The sequence below is a fragment of the Natator depressus genome, chromosome 3 (genome assembly GCF_965152275.1).
Source record: "Natator depressus isolate rNatDep1 chromosome 3, rNatDep2.hap1, whole genome shotgun sequence".
NCBI lineage: Eukaryota > Metazoa > Chordata > Testudines > Cheloniidae > Natator > Natator depressus.
Genome location: NC_134236.1, coordinates 56,042,381 through 56,065,019, shown reverse-complemented (window position 1 = coordinate 56,065,019; position 22,639 = coordinate 56,042,381). Strand labels below are relative to the sequence as shown.

General features: G+C 39.9%; 1 protein-coding gene across 6 annotated transcripts in view; it reads right to left on the bottom strand.

The window, feature by feature from the left end:
- The window catches only part of ADGRB3 (adhesion G protein-coupled receptor B3), a 604,312-nt gene that overhangs the window by 90,327 nt on the left and 491,346 nt on the right, over nt 1-22,639 (bottom strand). The window lies entirely within an intron of this gene.

The following is a 22,639-nucleotide window of genomic DNA, read 5'->3' as shown; positions in this document are numbered from 1 at the left end:
GATCAAGGTGCACCAGTGCTTGAGACCTCTGCAGTGCCAGGGAAATGATTACCATGTGTACACATCTAAACAATTTACTACTACCAGGTAAATCCTCCTCTTCCATGTCCACACACACACCTGCCTACTACCAGAGATATGCATCACTTTCAGCAAAATTCATAATCAAGTCAAAATCCAAGTCAGCAAAACACCCAACCCCCTATAGTCTGAGAAGTATTCTCTGTTCTGTTACTGCTTTAACAATAGTGTGCTCACTTAGCATTTAATGGACGATTGTACTTGACATTATGTACCAAAAGCTCTAATCCTGAAAGCCTGAGTAATCTAAAACCCATCCCTGACAAGATTTCACTGCTGGAAGTCTAATTTCAAAATGTCAGCCAAAGTGGTGGAGCCATATATTGCATGCTCATTAAAGGTAATAAACCCATCACATACTAAAAAATCTGCTGTAATCATGGCCGTAACCCTGAAATGAGTATGAGACTATACAAAGATGAAAAATGTTGCCTTTCAAATCATGTGCTATATGAAAATGAGGCTTAATAAGGGTAACTGTTTTTATCTGCCTAATTGTATAGTCTATAACAAAGCTTTACCCTTTCATGAATTAAATGATACTTCAACTGTTAAAATTGCTGGAAATCTATAGAGCCGGAGGGCTTAAAATACAACCTGCAAAATTACACACATATTCTAAATATATATTTTTCATCTCACACGCTGTATGTCACATGCACACACTACCAACAAGGAAACAAAGAAGATTCAGACTGACAAAACATTTTGGAAGGAACTGGACATTGCTGTGACTACTTCCCTTTTTTACCAAAATGCTTCTTCATGCTGTAGCAAAGGAGCAAACAAATTATAGGTATCTGTTAAAAGTAAGTGTCATATCAGCAGATTAGTTTTTGAAATATTTTAAAACATACATGGAATGGGCATCAGTTTTTGAAAGCGGCTCCCTAAACTGCACATGCAAGCAGGCATTTAAAGGTAGAGAACTGGCTAATGAATTAGGACTAGATTGTGATTTAGATTACGTGTCCATGTAGGGGAGCAAGGGGGAGCAAGACCAGCAGGGGTTACTCACTCCTTGAGTCCAGCATGCAGGAACAAGTGGACACTGTGCATACACTACTCTACCCTCCCCAGAGCAGATAAGCAGGGTGGAGCAGCAGGGACAGGTAGTGAGCAGAGCCTTAGTTAAACTACATTGGCCAGCAAGTGAGGTATTATAATTGTAGCAAGTTACTACCCTGCCCCGATCAAGGAAGAAACAGAGACTGTGCCTCAGAGGAGTTTCTCTGAGGCACAAATATCTCCCAGGGACATTCCTGAAATGGTGAAGCGTATTAATTAAGCACTCCATATAGCTATCTGTGGGATGATTTTGAAATTCTATAGCAACGTGATCATTCTCTATCACAATTTCTAGGACTTTCCCATAAAGGAATATTCCTTAATTTCCAAATTTCCATGCATGTATGTTTGATGCAATATAATCTTTGCAGTCTGATTAAGACGGTGTAACAGAAATGTGATTTGTTTACATACTGGAACTGGAGATGGGGCATTTTATTAAAATTTAAATTATTATTTCAAAATGAATTGGTCGTAAGATACTTGGTAAAAATGCTGACTCTTGCATTAGAATTACTTCAGAAGAGCAAACACTTATACCTTTTTCATCTCAGAATTTGTAGGGCTAGTGTTTAAAGCATAGGACAGCACTTTGGGGGCTTATGATTCTTTTCCTAGCCCTGCCACTTGCAGAAATTGGGCAAGTCTTTTTATACTGTCTGGGTGAAATCCTGGCTCCATTGCAGGCAAAGACAAAATTCCCATTGAGGTCAGCGAGACCAAGATTTCACCCTTCATACCTGTACAATGGGGATAATCTGTACTTATCTCACAGGAGAGTAATCAGAGTTAATTCATGAGCACTTGTAAAGCACTTTCAGCTGAAAGACTTTATATAGGTCCAAAGTGTCTCCATATGCTTCAAATGAAACTGGTGGAAATAACTAGAGTTGATGACAATTGCACTTGCATGTTAAGATTTTCCATAAAGTGAAAACAATTATTAGTGTGTTGCTGCATCAATAAAAGCCTTCCGTTAAATACAAAAAAAATCATAATTATTTTTTAAATACAAAAAATGTCTTTCTCCCTTAATGGTACAGAAAACATGGGAAATGAGGTTAAGTTAATGACTTCTTTATGGCACATGAACTTTCACTAGCATGGTAAATAAGATCTGTAGCTGAAGAGTTGCAAAATTAAATCAGTTTAATGTTTCATAGCATATCAATAGAAAGTTTGTATTCAAATAATAGATTGATAGAGGGGACCAGAGGCCTGAGGATAAAGGACATAATCACCCAAGGGAGCGAAACCTGTCACTGCTTTTTGTAACATGATTGGAAAACCCACAATGCAGTTGTACCCTATAGGCAAATCAACCCCCCTAGCAGCTTTTAAATGTTAACATGGCTGCCTTGTCAGTATTGTGATTGTTCACAGAAAAGCTTAATAGAAAGAGCAATAAATTCAGTTGGATATAATGTCATAACTACTTAATGTAAAGCATTACTTCACTCTCTCTTAGGGTGACCAGATAGCAACTGTGAAATAGGCGCCTATATAAGAAAAAGTCCCCCAAAACGGGACTGTCCCTATAAAAACGGGACATCTGGTCACTCTACTGCCTCTGCTCAGCCAGAACCAAACAGATTCATTGTGCAAAATAAGACCCGATTTAAGCCGTTTGCCAGTAGAAATGTAACACATTCATCTTTTTTTGCCTCAAAAACCTTAGATATTCACTTCTAACTAGGGCTGTCAATTAATCGCAGTTAACACATGCAATCAACTCAAAACAAATGAATGCGTTCTTTTCGTAACAAGCGTTAATTGCACACCAAGGTGTCGTGCTCAGGGGGGCGCCCCTGTGTGCCTCTGGGGCACGGGTGCCCGTCCTCCCACTGCCCTGGCTCCACTGCTGCTCCCACCTCCCCACGCAGCTGCTAAGATGCTCCAGACCAGGAGCCTGCCTCCTGTCTGCTGCGCAGCACAGAGGTAGGCAGGCTGGGCCACCGCCCAGGGTGCCGTGCTCAGGAGGGTGCCTCTGGAGCAGGGGTGCCCCTCCTCTCCCCACTGCTCTGCTTGCTGCTGTCTGCAGCCACCGCTGCTCCTACCCCTCCTTCCTTCCACCTTGTAACTACCCTGGCCAAGCTGCTCGGGGCTGGGGGCCTCCTATCTGCTGTGCAGAGCAGGGAGGAAGAAGGGCTGATGTTGGGGTGTCCCTATCCCCCCCCCAATGTACCCGGTCTCTGCTGAGCTGGGTTGGGGGGACAGGGAGCCTGTCTGTGCTGCTGCCTCTGGGTCAGGAATGGGAGCTGCCTGTGGCTGCTGCTGTCTGAACAAGCATTCAGGCTGATGTGTGCTCCGCTTAAAGAGACAGTGTGCTGACACACTCACTCACTCCAACACACACACTCCCCCCCAACACACACACACACACACTTCCCCCCAACACCCAAAAATATTTAAATAAATGGTATTCTATTATTGTTTAATAGTCTAATTAAAATTGCAATTAATCACTACACTTTTTAAATCTCATGATTGTGATTAATTTTTTTAATTGTTTGAAAACCCTACTTCTAATGTACACTGAAATGTGCTGACTGTAAGACAAGTGATGGAGGAAATAACATGATGTATAATACCAGAGGTCAAATGTACAGGAAATTGTCCAACATGCTTTTACATGAAACACTTCCCCTACTAGTGTTACTGTGGTTAAAAGACTAAAACTTACTTCAAACCACACAGAATAATTTTAAAGGAAAATGAGACACATGATTAATTGTATTAGCTTGATCAATAAACATTATTCTAATTAATTTCAAATGCCAGTACAGGAATGTATAAGTGACAGTACTAGCCATTACAAGCTTAGAAGAAGAAAAAAACATTTTCCTTTGTACATGTACTTTAATGTTTAAAAATACACAGCCCGCTTTAATCAATATTTTACACACTAATCTTAAAAAACCCATCTGAAATGACACACCATCTCAGGATCTGGTCTATTTTCTTTTGACTAATTTCATTATTTGTTAATGCTTGGACTATAACAGGGAGGGTTTGCATTTTGATTTCATAATTATGAATTTGACTGTCGTAATCTCCAGTGGGCCAAATTCTGCTCTCTGATGTGCTCACAGCTCCAGCCGAGGTCAATAGAAGTTGTACAATTGATGGCAGAATTTGGCCCAATGCTGCTTCCAGTATGCAAAAATCCTTTAGTATTAAACCAATACGGGTCGATATAAGTATAATAAGAGTCTATAGAAATTACTCTAGAAACCCCTGAAATGTAATAGGGAGTGGTATCTTTTCTTGAGGTTTATTGAACCATTCTACAACAATCTACAAATTTTTCTATTAAAGTCTATAGAGAATGGTTAAAAATATAGAAAACTCATAATTCTTCCATTACATTTAATGGGAATTTTCCATAATAGTATTTTGACAATTGAATCAGTAGGTGCTACTCAGTAATGATGACATAAAACTAACTTATTCACAGCTCTGTACATTAATAACTTTTCTATCATTTTATCAAATTCTTGCCACAAATCATACAGAACAAGGCCCCAGTCTTGTAAAGAGCTGCTGCATGGAGCGCTGAACTTTTGTGGGGCACCAGTGAAGTCAATGGAGGCCAAAATCAAATGCAGTTGCAATGTCATCTCACAAAGTTAAGTGGTTCTGACTAAAGATCCTGTTTATTACATCTACATAACATAAAGTTTGTGCACTTGACCTTCCAACTCCCCTTTATACTTCATACCATAACGACTACCTCACTAAATGATCCAGACTTAAAAGAAAATCATGGATAGGGATTACTATATATAGGGCAAAAACTGAGCATCCCACCAAGTCAACAGATTAACACCATGGCAAGTACAAACTCTGATTTTATGTTCCATCTGTTGCAATTAAGCTTTTAATAATGTTATCTAAAAATATGAAGTAATATGGCTTTGTGCTATTCTGCCTGGAGTACTTACAGTTAAGGGGTACATATTCAGTAGGCGCTACATGGAATTAGTTGCCTGTTTTCCATTAAGATTTCCTGAGTCTCTTTCTCATTCTGACTTTACCTCACAATGCTATAAACATGTCTCTCATTTTCAGAACACTGGAGGGGCTTGTGCTGTATTATTCCCATTCTCATAAAGAGGTATTTTACCGTTTAAAAACCTATGCAAAGTTTGGAAAATGTACCCTTGAATGTCCCCTAAATAAGATTTTGGAGGCAACAAATCCCATGTTTTGGATTGCAGTCACTGAGGAATTAAAGAAACTAAAGGAAAAGTGACCATTTTGCTAGCTTTTAGAAAAGCAGCTAGTAAGCATAAACAAATAGCGCCAGATTTACCAGTTTGTTCTAGCTACTTTAAGTTGCTATGTTGCGCTGGTGACACAAAGCAGCTGTAAACCAGGTACTTAACCAGGCAATGAAGATGGGTTTATGGCTTGTTTGCATCACCAGAGCAGCGCAAAGCAGCTGAATCATACTTAGTGCTTGATTCCTACTACCTTGCACTTTGCGTAGTCACCCACACCTGTGCAAAGTGAACACAAAAATGTTACCGTTCTGCTATTGTTCTAAACCTGCTTTGCATAGATATTAATGGATACTCTACAAGGCAGTAGAGAATCCAGCCCTACGTAGGTTTTGTTTTCAATCACATTTTTATATGGATTTCAGCAGGCAGGCTTTAGTGCACATGTGCACTAGTTATACTGAAAAGACATACCAAGACAAGCTCTGAACATCACCAGTGTGATGTTCCTAACCTCTGACAGCCCAATGTGCAAAAGCCTCAGGCCAACCTGGAAAGTGGGTTTCCCACATGACTGGAGGGTGATGCGCAATTTGTTGACTAATTTGACTAGATTTAATTTTCTTTGCTTTTTCAAAATCTTTGGGTATAATTGTTTAAAATAACAATCCATAAAGGCAGCTTTGATTTTAAAAAAGGCAGCGTCATAAATTAATCAAAATGTTCCTGTCTTAGTATAAAAGATCACCAAAGGTTTCAAGAGTTGATAAAAAAGCACCAGCTTTCCAAAACAGACACAAAATCTATATCGGTATATCGGTGTAGCAATAGGAAAGACATATAAGAACAGATCAATCACCTTAAAGGATGGTCTTGTGAATAAGGTACAAGAGTGGGACTCAAGAATTCTGGGTTCAGTTCCTGGCTCTGCTGCAGACTTGCAGAAGTCAGTTTATCTGTGCTCCAATTCCCTACCTGCAAAATGTCAATCATAACACTTCCCTACGCCACAAAGGATAAGTAAATGTTTGTGATGCATTGACATGCTGCAACAATGGGGGTCAAAATAGCACATACATAGATGCTGGAATATATTGGGTCAGTAAACTCTGAGGGTGAATCTCAAAGAAAAAGATTTAATACATTTAATCCATAAGAATTGAACAGTGCTGCTCCCTATTGTCTTTTAGAGCCATACTTTAATTAAAGAAAGGAAAACAAAGCATCTCTTGTAGGATTGCTTAGTGATGGTGAACCACTCGCTCACAATGAATGTACATCGGCATGGGATGCGAGTCCTCCTAAGCTAGCACAGGGACTGATGGAGGTTCAGCTCACAATAATGCACTTATCCACCTATCTGGGAGGCAGAGCTAATACAGGCATATGCTATACAAGGCTTGAAACGTACCTCCACTGGAAGTCTGCTGTTTTGTAGGGAAGGCCTGAAAAGGGGGAGGATACCATCTTATAAGGGGCAATCTGACAGAGAATATGGTGAGATGAAGATCACCCAGGTAGAGGGGGACACAGGACAGACAGCAAGAGAGTAGGAAGAATGAACCAGGGATGGAAGGGGAGCCAGAATGAGCTGAAGTGAGGGGAGCCTGGAAAAATTAGAGACTGAACAAGGAAAAAGGAGGGGAGAAAGAAACAGAGAGTAAGAGGTAGAACAAGTGGGTTGAAACGAGGAAATATTAAGAGGTGGACAAGGAAAGAAAGGCTAGTAAAAGGGTCCAAGGACAAGGAAGAGAAGAGTGAGGAAAGCAGGACCAAAAGGAGGAAAGGAAAAATTATAATGAAAAAAGGATGAAGAGAGTGGCATGGAGTAAAGACAGAATAGAAGACAGATGGAAGAGCACGGGGGTGGGAATGAATGGGGACTATAGGGGGAAAGCACTATTTAAGACAGTTCCTTGATTTGTTTAAAAAAATTTGAGAGCAAAACCACTGTTCCCTCTCTAGGGCTGGAAGAGGAAATCTCCATCTTGTCTATCAAGGGCCAGGGAAAGGAAAAGGCACCCCTCAGAGGTACAATTTTCCCCTCCACCCACCTTGCAGGCCATTTAATAGAATATCAGGGTAGGAAAGGACCTTAGGAGGTCATTTAGTCCAACCCCCTGCTCAAAGCAGGACCAATCCCTAATTTTTGCCCCAGATCCCTAAATGGCCCCTTCAAGGATTGAACTCACAACCTTGGGTTTAGCAGGCCAGTGCTCAAACCACTGAGCTATCCCTTTCCTCTTCCTGGGTGCCTGACTGAAAGAAGGGATTCATCCCCAACCAACCTGAGATTTGTTTTTCAACATCAGACCTCTCTCACCCCATCCTATACAAATCACGGTAACTCCAGCCGTAGGATTGATGGGCCTTCCACATTCTGCATGTGGGAAATTGGCTAATTGACCTTGAGACGTTGCACTCCATATGATTTTATGAAAATATGCTAATGAGTGTGAATATAATATAACTGGAATATGCTTCATGCAAAAGGTCTCTTGTAGGGTATCATTACAAAGCTTATAATCTAGTGAGTGTGATCCTCCAATTTGTATAAATGTATCATTCTTGTATCTGAAACTAAAAATATGAAATTTAACTCTGAGGTCCTAATGTAATTATGCAAAGTGTGGGCCATTAATCGTGGTTTGGAATCTTGATGGCTCCCATCAACTATGACAATCGACTGTAGATGGCTCTGTTTACTTGCAAACCTTCTTGTGAGTCAGGCCAAAACGAATGAAGGCTTGGGGTCTCCCAGGTTGGTCTCCAGTTGCTTGGTAACTTACTTTGTTCTGTCTGTTATTACTTGGAACCACTTCAATCCTTTTTATATTTAATAAAATTACTTTTATTATAAATTATAAATTATAATGAAAATATGAAGCTTAAATATAATATATAATGCTTATAAATTAACCCAGAGTAAGTAATTAATTCCTGGGGGAGCAAACAGCTGTGCATATCTCTCTATCCGTGTTTTAGAAGGCAGACAATTTATGAGTTTACCCTGTATAAGCTTTGTACAGAGTAAAACGGATTTATTTGGGGTTTGGATCCCATTGGGAGCTGGGTGTCTGGGTGCTAAAGACAGGAGCACTTCTTAAGCTGTTTTCCGTCAAGTCTGCAGCTTTTGCAGGACATGGTTCAGACCTGGGTCTGTGTTTTTAGGCTAGAGTGTCTGGCTAGAGTGTCTGGCTCAACAAGACAGGGTACTGAAGTCCCACGCTGGCAGGGAAAACGGGCTCAGAGGTAGTCTCAGCACATCAGGTGGCAGTCCCAAGGTGGTTTCTGTGACCCAACCCATCACAGACCTCTCCCCAGCCCAGCAATACTACAACTCTGTCTGCTCACATTGAGGATTTTCCTTTAAGGCAGGGAGGATACAGTGGTTTTGTCCAGTAAGGTGACCTGTCTCCTGAACAAGTTGGTCTGCTGTGCACCTGTTATATTATTTATGGTTTGGAAGGCCCTGGATAATTAAGGCTAGATAAACCCCATTGCTAGGAGCACGTTATCTCAGCTTTTAGAAATTTTCCCCCTTAAATAGAAATCATTAGCATATATAAACATTCCCTTTCCAGAGTGCTTTGAGCTCTGCTCTAATTTGGATCTAGTTACTTTGAAAGATAAATAACTATAAATATTAAATTGAACTCAACATTACACATAATGCTTAAAGAAACAAGGGTGTCTACCATATACTGAGAAACAGCTTCAGATTTTAAAAAAAAGCACAAACCGCTGTATTGTTTTCAGCTTGATTGACATCACGTTGCTCCTAAATAACACGTTGCTCCTAAATTAATTATCATTGATTAAGTTTAGAGATTTTATTATATACAAATTATGACTTATTAAATGATGCATTAGTAGCATTTTTAAGGAAATGAAATCCTTTCAGTTATTTTAAATGATTAACCACGTAAAGCTCTGGATCTCTGTCTGGCTGAATTTCAAATAAAACATGATCCAAAAATTGCATAAAAATAACCCCCCCAAAAACCCATAATGTTTTTTACCTAGGTTATGCATAAAGAGGCTGTAAACTGGGCAAAAGTAGTCCCCAATTTTAAGGAGGTTCCCCAGCTGGCACAGAACTGCTTGAATGATTCTGTGCTGACTCCCTTTGCAGTCCCTGAATTAGGGGCATGCTGGGGGCAGTCTGGGGAGTTAGGGAAAGAAAAGAACATGGCCCAGTACACTTTGGCTATTCTCAGCCTGCAGATCCCATAGGAAGTTGGTGTGGCTATTACATTCTGACCATTTAAGGGTTCTTCAGTGCCTAAGAAGAAAGAGGACTTTTGGAGATATTCCTGGATTTACACATACATGCTGAGGCCAGTACTGCTTTTTTCCATCAGCATCTGGATAGAAGGTTGTGACTTTTCCTCTCTGATGTGGATTTCACTAGTAATCCCACCCTTTGGGACCTCGCTGTTGGTCACCCTTGAGGACCACTCAGTGAACTAGTGCAAAAAATGGATCCTCATTTTGCACCTAGTCTTGCACCACTGAAGTCAATGAGAGCATTCCTATTGGTTTTGATGGGAGCAGGATCGGACCCTTTCTTAGCAACACTAGCCATATCAAGCATTGGACACTTCCTCTTCATCAAAGATACTAGCTTCCACTCTACTGCTCGGTACAATTCAAGGTATTTATTTTGATCTATAAAGCCTGACACAGTTTCAGTCCGAGTTATGTAGGAGACAACCTCTCCACCATTCACCATTCTCCTGTGCACCATTCACTGGTTGAGATCAGCAGCGGGGCAATTCAGTTAGTAGAGCTGAGGTGCTCAGCACTAAAGGCAGGATGTTCTCTGTGTAGTTGAAGGTGTCCTCCTTTCTTCCCATCCCCGCATGCTTCCACAAGAGATCTGATAAAGCTCAAAGGTGCTGACCTTGAGCGCACAATGCAAGGATAATGTATTTACTCAGGGGGGTGAGTGTGAAAGGAGTTGAGGCTTTTATATGTGTTAATACATTACACTGAAAGTTTGTTCAATTGGAAACACTCCCAGAGCTTTGAGGATGGAATTCATTTTTGTCAACAATGATAATTATTAATAATTAATCCTACAAACCTCTCAGATGTATTTTAGCAGCTAAAATTAGTGAACCTAAAATGCCCAGCTTTAAATTATGCATATGTCATAGACTCCTCCTCTTGCACAATCTTCCGTCCCACGTCCATCCAACCTTTCCCAAGCTGATAAAGCCCAAATATCTCAGGGCACCTTGGCCATAGTCTGCTCTATCCCTTAGGGTAGGGGAATTCCCTTAGTGTCGGGGAATGTTTGGGGGACAGAGGGGAATTTTTTATACAAGGGACAGGGACATGTGTTGAGTGTCAGCACTCCTCAGCTGCTGGATGGACTACTGGGGACCATGTCAAGCCAGGCATCCCTGAGGATGATGCTGGCACCTTAGAAGACAGTCCTGCATTGTGGCCTGTGTGAGTAGATTGCTGCATCCACATGGAGCCCCACTGAAGTCAGTGGGTTCCCATGGCGCTACAGAAATCCTCCAGTGCAGATCACAATGACGGATTCAGATCTTTGTGCGGTGTCAGTCTCCATTGTGAGAAGTTAGCCTGGGAAGGATTTTTTCTGCATTACTTAAAACTGTGTACCATTATAGCTCTGTTTATGTACCTTAATAGAAGCGATTGAAAACAAAATTCCATATTTAACCACAAACAGAGAAACAGCTTGTTGCAGAAAAGCATTACCAATATGAAATCAACAAAAAGGACATAGAATAAATTAACTAGAGACTGCACTGAAAGGCCAGTTGTTTTGTGTACTCATAATTGTGCATTTTCAATGGCTTTATCTTCATCATCACTTAACATTCCTTCCAGAAACTGCTAAGCTATTACCTAAGCTTTTATAATGCACTAGCAGGTTTCTGCTTGCCAGCTTCTAAGGAAAAGCCATGGGAATCAAACAGTCCAAAGTATCTGAGATACAATGGAAAATTGATAATTTAATGGGGAAAAGAAATCCTACTAGCTGAGAATTAGTAGAACATGGCTTTGGGGTTTCTTGAATTATTATTTTTTAACTTTAATATTGCGTAGCACTGAGAGGCCAACCAAGTCACAGACAGGAAATGGCATCATACAAACACACAGGAAATGATAGTCTCTGCCCCCAAAGAGCTTCTTTGGTTCTTCCTCACTTATCACACACACTCACTGTCTTCCTAAAACTTCAGCAGAGTCACCCAGCCTTCTAGTTATTCTTGAAAAGACTTTTTGTCACCATCAAAATGATGCATCAAAGTACTGACTTTTGTGACCATTCAGCCACAAAGTGTCCAGGTCACATATTGCTGACAGTAGGAAATTCAGGAGGTCACCTTGCCAGACAACAAACATTTGACAGCAGAACAATACAGTTTTTGGGAGGCTTCACATCCTGCTAATGCCAGTACTTTGAAAATAATGAGCCTGTTCTAACAGCTGTCCTCCTAGAATTGAATGGGTTAATAACTTCTGCTTACTGAAGATACACAGGAAAGCTTCCTGTCTTTAGCTAGGGAACATTTCCTAGCATTAAAAATGCCTGTTTTATTAATACATAATAGAAAATTGTTCAGTGACTATTGTTTGTTTAAGGCATACATATTATTAACATATTTATGGAATCACATTAATTTTTCTCTGTAGGGTTTAAAAATCCGGTTAAAATACATTTCCACTGCTCTTCAACAATACTATGGCTATATCAGGACAGTACAACCCTGATGCCAAAATCAAAGGAAAATTCAATATGCTTATGGAGTAATGGAAAAAGACACTTGCTCAGTTTCTGAGCTCTTGCAAATTGGTCATTGTGGGTACAGGTATTGTGAAAATAATATGCAAGACAGCAAGGGAGTGTTGTGTCCAGTTTTTGTACAGCATTAACTCTGTCCCTAATATTGAAGTCTAAGGCTATGATTTGTAGCAAAATCACTTTGTTATCCATTGTGGCACAATTGCAAGGCCTTGTGACATTACTCGGTTCAGTGGCACATTATTACTATTCTGTATTTACTTTAAAAGATAAGAATTATCAAAATGAAGGTTTTATAGTGGTAATTAAATTGGTAACACTGAAGCCTGAATTCTGATTGACATGACATAAGAGGATATGCAGTAAAAGACAGAGACTTGAGAGCCCTCTTACATACAAGAAGTACAAAATTTCAGTGCAAATAACAGATTATAAAATTAATCCCATCTTTTTAAAACCCAAGTTTCAGCAGCAGTAGGTTCTGACATATTGGGAATTGTTGTCCTGTATGGCTCAGCTAATCTTATTAAGGATACAATTTTCATTCTAAGCCCTTACCTAACTTAAAATGGGATTTAGGGAATAATAAATCCACTTAGATTTTCTTCCTTAAAGAAATTATTTAACAACTACAGTATGTTTTGGAGATGTGATAGTTATGAATACAAAGACAGACCATAAATTACATGCAGTTCTTCTAATGATTTCCAGTTATGTAATCAGTGACTGGTGGTAAAACATTTTGTGCCAACCTTATTCACACTTCCTTCCAACTGCTGGTCTCTTTCTTCCAGATACACTTCAATTTTCTTCAGAACGAAGAGATATTAAAATGTTTTTTTCACTTGTTTTTAAAACCCACAAAGGTAGTGCAGGCTGAACTTTGTGACATTAGAGAAATAGTATCAGTTTTAACAGCTGGAGGCCTTTTTTATTACAAAAATGTAAGTTTCCCTGCAGAGTTTGAAAAGTCTCACCATTCCATTCATTAAGAAAGGCCATGATTATATTCAAATGCAATGCTTCTTAACTTTAACTTCACAGTTTTTCTTTCACAATTATTCCTAGGACAATTTTCTCTTCAGTTGCACAACGGCACATAATTATTTGCCCATAAATTTACTTCATCTAAATTCTGACAAAAGCAGCCGAAGAGGAATAAACCAAAACACAGACACTGTCAAGTCATTTAGACCCTAAACTGCACCTCCAGTGAATGGTTATCATTGGGTGGAAAATTTCCTTCAGATCCTAAATATCACGTTGACTTCAATGTACCACAAATTAATCAATGTAATAAATAACACCAACTATTCCAACACAAGGGCCGGTTATCTCATAACTGCCTTCTACAAGGTACTGGCTATTGTCACAGATAGGATACTGGACTGGACTGATCACTTAATTTGATCCAGTGTGAGAAATTCCTATGTATATGATTCTCTCATATCTTTAATCTGCAGCGGCAAAAGAAAAAATAATCAGGCATAAAAGGAACATTGATTAGCTAGCGAGATCTGTTTCCAGAAGTCATGATAACTAACCAAACCAGTAAACAATCTCTTGCCATATTGGCTTATGATCCATCTTTGGACCTGATTCTGTCAACCTTATAAATGTATAACCTCTGCTACTTACATGAGTAAGGATTACTCATGTGTGTAAGGGTGGCAGGATCCAGCCCTATATCTGTTAAATAGGAAAGGAAAAATGTGTCAAGGAAATAATGATTATTTTAAAGTCTTTAATCAGCCCACTTGAGTAGTCATTGTCCATAAGAGTATTCCCAATGCCTTGACAACTGCAAGATCAGGGCCCTAAGAAGCTATTACTTAGAGTGAAAACCAAAAATTTAAAATTGTAAAAATGAACCTGACTTTTTTTAAGGTTGAAATTTACCAGTGTTCTTGAATACATACAGAGACAATGAGGAACACTAAGGAAGTATAGAAGAAACCTAGTTGTGTAAATGGATAACCCTAGTGCACCACATTTTCATCTCGTGCTTTTAAATGATATTCTTCTAAAAGGACTTTGTATTTTCCTCACATGTTTTGGTTAGTACAAAGGAAGAATATTGAATAACAGATTTATTATTATGTCAGTTTTCTATTGCATTTAGCCCAGAATTTGTTCTTTTAAATGCATTATTTTACCAAAGGCTGTCTTGTGTTTCTATATCCATTTTAGTTTGTGTTACAAATGGATTTGTCCGTGTCTGTTGTAATATGTGGACTGGTAATCTGTGCCACCCACAGTGGAAGACTAACAAGCAAAATGCTGCCTCCCACAGAAGGATGAAAATCACCAAATACTTGAATGTTGATTTATAATTATTATTATAATGGAGTCTATGGAGTCTGTTACTATCGTATCTGCACTTAAAAATCCTGTTCCACCATTTCTATTTAGGAACGAAGTGCCTCCCCCCTGAAATCTGATTGTATGAATCAAACACATGGGCATTTAAACTGTGCTAGGCTTTACAGGTCTCATCTATCTCCCATTGGCTACTTTGCAATTTGAACTGGAATTCAATAAACAAACCCAAAAGCAACAGAAAGAATGTGTGAAGCCAAAAATAGGTAGCTTGAGTCATCAACAGCTTGCCAGAAACTACTCAAATAGGTGTTTGTGAGGGGATAAGGTATTTATCCTGAGGGCTGTGGGGGTGACTTCCAGAGGAGAGGTAGCAATTAAAAACAGGCCTTAGCGGACATGGAGGGAGAAACTCCATACTGGGAGCAATATGATAAAATGTCTGTATGATGGGAGAATTGTGACCCTGAATCATACAAGGATAAGTTTCAGAGTAGCAGCCGTGTTAGTCTGTATCCGCAAAAAGAAAAGGAGTACTTGTGGCACCTTAGAGACTAACCAATTTATTTGAGCATAAGCTTTCGTGAGCTAAAGCTCACAGTATGCATCCGATGAAGTGAGCTGTAGCTCACGAAAGCTTATGCTCAAATAAATTGGTTAGTCTCTAAAGTGCCACAAATACAAGGATAAATCACTGTAAAATTTCAGAATGCCTGTAATAAGACTATTCTTCCCCCCACCCCCTGGCTTTTTCTTTGTAATGCTGTTTAGAATAGCTGACTAGAGCTCATAACAGGAGTCGGGTATAACTGGTAATACTTACACCTTTCTAATTTCTATATAATCTCTTTCTTGTAATGTTAAAAGTCAAATTTGTTTACAGAATCCCAAACTGACGGCTACAGTTGATATATTTTGAGAAAGAGACCTCCTGGTGCTTTCAAATAGACCCTTCTCCTATCCTCCCAGTCAGGTATCAGTACTGGGAGTGACTAGCTGTGTACTGATCTTGAGTTAGGAGAGAGCAATGTAGGGTCTGCTCCACAGAAAGACTCGTAAAAGTCTCGGAATAGTGAGCTAATCCACCTGAAGTTAACAGGTTTTGTCAGAGTTTGGCACAGGGAAGCAGCATTGTTTAAACAGGCCTAATACTTTAACAGGTGTTCATTTAAGTGGGCTCCACTGCACTTAACTGGTTCTGTGCTCCTGAATGTACAGCACATAGGCATAAGGGGCAAAATACACTCTGTTTGCTGGTCTTTGGAGTACAGACACATTCCAGTGACATGGCTGAACCAGCCCTTCAAAGAGAGCCACTGCATTCAAATTCCACACACAGGCAGAGGGGGGAAGGGGAAGGGGTTAAAATGGCTTCCTGGTGTTCACAAGAGTAGGAGGACCTATGCAGCCAGATCCTCAGCTGGAGTTAATGAGTCATGCTCCACTGAAGTCACCAGTTTAGGCTCTGAGTTTACTTCCTCAACTGTAAATTACCTTCTTCATTCATTGTTTTCTAACACAACCTCAGTGTTGTTTTCACATTGTGTGTGTTCCAGCTGCCCTGGAGCTCTTGCCTGCTGTTTCTTAGCTGTGCTACCACTGGTTCCTCTGCCTCCACAATAACCCTTTCTAGAAGGTGGCTTCAGGTAGGGTGAAATAGTTCACGTGGGCTAGAAGCAGAATTAATACCCACATGGGTATCTGAGGGAAGCATGCTACATACAGTGCTGCTCCCTGGTTCTGCCCCTCCACAAAGACTCCGCCAGCCCCTGGTGAGCTTTAATTACACAGCCAGCTACTTCAGGGAGTGAGGAGGGGACATGTTATACTGGCTCCTGCTGCTTCTGTGGCTTTTTCCATTGCTTTGTAATTTCATGGGCTCCAGGCCATGTGTCAGGACGGAGGATAGCATAAAGGCATCTATTTTGTAAAAAGAAGTAACTTGATAGCTTCATCCTGCCCAAACAGTTAAGGGATCTAATCCAAATTAGCTAATGATCTGTAATACTTTAGGCATGTTTGCTTTGGTTTGGTTTCTAAGCCATTTTTATTCCTAAATCATTTATGCAAACTGATGATGAGGGTTTTTTTTGTACTTTAGGTGGTCAAAGAGAGTACATTCAAATCCGGCCCCCTAGCCATCCGCCTCAAAATATGCTCCAAGTTTTAACACAAAGCAGACTTTATGGCTGAGTTGTAAACCCATGTAAATAAGAGATTATCACCAAAATGCTGCAATAGTGAGTATCACAAACCCTAGGCTACAATTAGATAGAAAGAATACAGAAAATTAAACATGCCGTGATCGATCATCTACCTCACCCTAAAGATATAATCTTCCCTTGATGGGCATACATGCACACTATTACAACTGATAGAATGGATTTCAGAGTAACAGCCGTGTTAGTCCGTATTCGCAAAAAAAAGTGAGCTGTAGCTCACGAAAGCTTATGCTCAAATAAATTGGTTAGTCTCTAAGGTGCCACAAGTCCTCCTTTTCTTTTTGACAGAATGGATAAGTGTGCAGGAAGGAAAGAGCATATACTCCTGAAAATGTAGCTATTTCTCAAAAGCCACACAGACTCCCTTTGAGGCACCAATGCAGGGCAGTCAGCTAGCTCTGAAACATGACAGAAACAGGTAAGATGGAAAAGAATTAACTTCCCCCACCTGTAAAATGCATTTTTGTGGTTTGTTTAGCACGGTTTTCTTCCCAAGGAAAACAGCATTTGTTTATCTCAGATGACTAATGTGTTTTTATTTACAATGCAACTCTTAATGAAGCCAGATAGTTTCTGAATGTGCACATACTAAAATAAAAAGGGAATTTAGAAAAAAAAATCAGGCCAATACCTATCAGTACCTTATGGGGGGAGGGGGGAAGCTTACTCGATAAGTTAGAGCTGGAGCATAATCAAGATTTATATCTTCAAGCAACAAACTCTACACAGTGAAGAAATGCAGCCATTTTTCTTGATGGCAAAGAAAACAACAGCAAGCAGATAATATGGAAAGAGTTACATAACATAATCAAGCCTTCAAATCACTGAATATAGTTCCCCCCACCCAACAAATGGCAGTCTCTACCAAGCAAAAACTCAGCGTTTGTGTAGGTTTAAGGACACTTTCTAGTATTTGACAAAGCACACATCTATTTGTCCTGTTAGCTTATTCATGCAACATGGCATCTTTACTATTAACTCCAATGGATTCAGAATCAGGTTCTCAATACCAATATTAATGAGTTTTAAATCAGAATTGAAAGGAGTATCTTCAGCACACTAATCATATTAGAAATATCCCCATGTTTATGTAAAGTAATATGCCTAATATTTTATACAGAGCAAGTTTTATCTAAGAAAAGAAACCATGAAGCAGAAAGAAGTATCAAAATGTACAATAAATTAACATGCTTTATATCTCCTTTCAAGTGCAACACTGATTATATTTAAGCAGGATACATAATCATAGAAACTTTAAATCAAACTTTATAGCCTTTTTTAAAATTCTGCCTCCAACAACCATTATTTCAAAACAGGTGAAAAAGCTCCATGGCCTAACTTCAGGTCTAATGTCTGAACCCTCAAGTTGAAATACTTGAGTGGGAGAATTTTTGCCTTTAAACATTGAGTATTTGAAATATAAAAGCTATTCCATCTTTGAAGAACTTAGACTACTTTTATATGGCCCCATCAGCACACACACTGTCCATTTCTGCCTGTGGGAAATATTGTGACCCTTTTTAAGTGAGAAAAAAAAAAGGACAGAACATACTTTTACAGAGAAAGTACAGCATTTCAAACTCACTTAGTCTTCATTAATTCTTCATACACAAAGGAAAGTCAAACCATGAAGAATACACTCAGCCTTAAAAGACTATTGCTAGTTTTAATATGCAGAATACCTATGGTATATTTAAAGTAAATAAAAAAATAAGAAATAATCTGCACTTCTTCAGTGCAAGAGTCATAATTCCTTTATTCACAAATTGCCAGTGTGCACAGAAATAGCTCTACAGAAGTACACTTTTTTAAAGTTGGAACAGTTTTTAAATAAATAAAAACTGGTCTGTAAATTGATTAATGCAAAGAGAGAAATCTACAATCTGTAAACCAGGACAACAACATGCTGTCTCTAATCACCATATCTTCATTTTGCTTAATTTACACACTGCTCCAATTTACTACTATGGCCCTCACCATATCTAAACCTATCCTAAACCCAGATCCAGTTCTAAGTCCAATAATAAATTTAACAAGTGGGCCGATATAATGGAACATCAAAGGTGAACACCCTTGAACTTTGTGGTGTTGGGATTAGTATATAGATATTGATTAATGTGATCAGATACCACGGTGATGGTGGGGGTACAAAAATGAGAATAGGATAGTATAGAATTCAAACTTGGTTAACCAGGTCTCTCTCTCTTCACACAACGTGAAGACAAGTCCTCTTATATTTAATGTTTAAAATGCTTCCCTTCCTTCTAAAGTCCCAGAGCAGCAACACCTATTCTCCAAGAGCCAATTCCCTGCAGTCCTTATTCAGGGAAAATTTCTGTTGACTTCAGTGAAACCTTCTCCTGAGTAAAAACTGCAGCATTTGGCCCCCACACCTTTAATAAACTCCACAACTGGATCCTGTTTGTATAACCAGGGAATAATATTAATATAATTCATATAAAAGGTGAATGTCAAAAAGCTTTTTCCTCTCAAACAATGGTTAAGAAACAGATCTTTTTTTTCTATTTCTGCCTCTTCCAGATCAAATTTGCTCAGTTAACAAAATAAACTAAGTTTCCCGTCCCCTCAAAGGAATTGAATTAGAGATTGCCTTGGTTCCAGGCTCCCCAAATCCAAGCACACACATGCTTGAGTGGGATTATCACCCCTTTAGCTAGGGAGTGATAATCCCTGTCTAAACCAGGATCCACAAGGAAGAAAGGAGAGCAGCAGAATACGGACCCTGGACTTCAGAAAAGCAGACTTTGACAACCTCAGGGAACTGATGGGCAGGATCCCCTGGGAGAATAACATGAGGGGGAAAGGAGTCCAGGAGAGCTGGCTGTATTTTAAAGAATCCTTATTGAGGTTACAGGGACAAACCATCCCGGTAGAAAGAAAGTAGAATAGAATAGTAGAAAGAATAGTAGAAAGAATAGCAGAAAGAATAGTAAATATAGCAGGCGACCAGCTTGGCTTAACAGTGAAATCCTTGCTGATCTTAAGCACAAAAAAGAAGCTTACAAGAAGTGGAAGATTGGACAAATGACCAGGGAAGAGTATAAAAATATTGCTCGGGCATGCAGGAGTGAAATCAGGAAGGCCAAATCACACCTGGAGTTGCAGCTAGCAAGAGATGTTAAGAGTAACAAGAAGGGTTTTTCAGGTATGTTAGCAACAAGAAGAAAGTCAAGGAAAGTGTGGGCCCCTTACTGAATGAGGGAAGCAACCTAATGACAGAGGATGTGGAAAAAGCTAATGTACTCAATGCTTTTTTTTTGCCTCTGTCTTCACGAACAAAGTCAGCTCCCAGACTACTGCACTGGACAGCACAGCATGGGGAGGAGGTGACCAGCCCTCTGTGGAGAAAGAAGTGGTTCTGGACTATTTAGAAAAGCTGGACGAGCACAAGTCCATGGAACCAGATGCACTGCATCCGAGAGTGCTAAAGGAGTTGACGGATGTGATTGCAGAGCCATTGGCTATTATCTTTGAAAACTCATGGCGATCGGGGGAGGTCCTGGACGACTGGAAAAAGGCTAATGTAGTGCCCATCTTTAAAAAAAGGAAGAAGGAGAATCCTGGGAACTACAGGCCAGTCAGCCTCACCTCAGTCCCTGGAAAAATCATGGAGCAGATCCTCAAGGTATCAATTCTGAAGCACTTAGAGGAGAGGAAAGTGATCAGGAACAGTCAGCATGGATTCACCAAGGGCAAGTCATGCCTGACTAATCTAATTGCCTTCTATGATGAGATAACTGGCTCTGTTGATGAGGGGAAAGCAGTGGACGTGTTTTTCCTTGACTTTAGCAAAGCTTTTGACACGGTCTCCCACAGTATTCTTGCCAGCAAGTTAAAGAAGTATGGGCTGGATGAATGGACTATAAGGTGGATAGAAAGCTGGCTAGATTTTCAGGCTCAACAGGTAGTAATCAATGGCTCCATGTCTAGTTGGCAGCCGGTATCAGGTGGAGTGCCCCAAGGGTCGGTTTTCTTCAATATCTTCATCAATGATCTGGAGGATGGTGTGGATTGCACCCTCAGCAAGTTTGCAGATGACACTAAACTGGGAGGAGAGGTAGATATGCTGGAGGGTAGGGATAGGATACAGAGGGCCCTAGACAAATTAGAGGATTGGGCCAAAAAAAATCTGATGAGGTTCAACAAGGACAAGTGCAGAGTCCTGCACTTAGGACGGAAGAATCCCACGTACCGCTACAGACTAGGGACCGAATGGGTTGGCAGCAGTTCGGCAGAAAAGGACCTAGGGGTTACACTGGATGAGAAGCTGGATATGAGTAAACAGTGTGCCCTTGTTGCGAAGAAGGCCAATGGCATTTTGGGATGTATAAGTAGGGGCATTGCCAGCAGATCGAGGGATGTGATTGTTCTCCTCCCTTCGATATTGGTGAAGCCTCATCTGGAGTACTGTGTCCAGTTTTGGGCCACACTCTAGAAGAAGGAGATGGAAAAATTGGAAAACGTCCAGCGGAGGGCAACAAAAATGATTAGGGGACTGGAACACATGACTTATGAGGAGAGGCTGAGGGAACTGGGATTGTTTAGTCTGCGGAAGAGAAGAATGAGGGGGGATTTGATAGCTGCTTTCAACTACCTGAAAGGGGGTTCCAAAGAGGATGGATCTAGACTGTTCTCAGTGGTAGCAGATGACAGAACGAGGAGTAATGGTCTCAAGTTGCAGTGGGGGAGGTTTAGGTTGGATATTAGGAAAAACTTTTTCACGAGGAGGGTGGTGAAGCACTGGAATGCATTACCTAGGGAGGTGGTGGAATCTCCTTTCTTAGAAGTTTTTAAGGTCAGGCTTGACAAAGCCCTGGCTGGGATGCTTTAGTTGGGGATTGGTCCTGCTTTGAGCAGGGGTTTGGACTAGATGACATCCTGAGGTCCCTTCCAACCCTGATATTCTATGATTCTATGATCCACAGCCCTTACGATGCTCACAGCCTCTGGTCCAACCTCTATGGTCAAGGAGTGTGTGTTTTTTCCATGCCACTTCCTATTCTTTTTTAGAACAGGGGAACTCAAAGGAAAAAAGTTGTGGAGAGGCAATGCATTTGGGAATGCCAACTACTGGGGATATCTCTCCTTTCAAATAAATGCAACTTGCTGTATACTAAAGTAGAATATAAAACTTTTCCAATTCGTGTTCTGGGGTAAAATTTTCAAAAGTACTGAAATGACTTAGGAGTCTAAGTCCCACTTACTTCCAGTTGGACTCAGGCTCCTAAGTCACTTGTGCACTTTAAAAAATTTTAGTCAAGGCCTTTATCTGCATAACTCCTCTTAAAGTCAATGAGATTCACATGACTCCTTCTGCAGCCCCCAAATAGATACACTTATACAATATTATATTATGAATTATTGTACAAGTATATATTTTGAGGTACATTTTTCAGCATGTTGCCATCTACCTCTCATAGACTACGTGGAGGTATTCAGCTAAATTCCTAAGCACTGATTTGAAAAGTGAATGACAGTAATGGAGATGGATGAAGGCAAGTACTGTCTGAAATTAAGGTTTGTTGTAGAAAAATATACTATTCTGTTTTTCTAAACCATTTGAACAGTTTTATTTAATTTAAAACAACTGCTTTTTGTTGCTTGGGAAAGCTACCCAGTATCACTCAGAGATTTGTGATGACCCAGTACATAGAAGTGACTACATGTGATAAAGATAGCCTGAAACCAGGTTTTGTTGTGATTATTATCAGTTCTGCAATCTATACATAAACAAGATGCACAAGGCTATTACTATTCTATATCCATGAGCAATCAAAGGTCTAATAGTTCTATATTTATCTGGTACCCATACAGTCTTGCTACAGCATCTTAGTATATCTGCTTGTGCACATTTTCAAGAGTTGTACTCTGACTTCCAAGCAATTTACACTTGCCTTTTGAGTGTCAGTGTATTTATA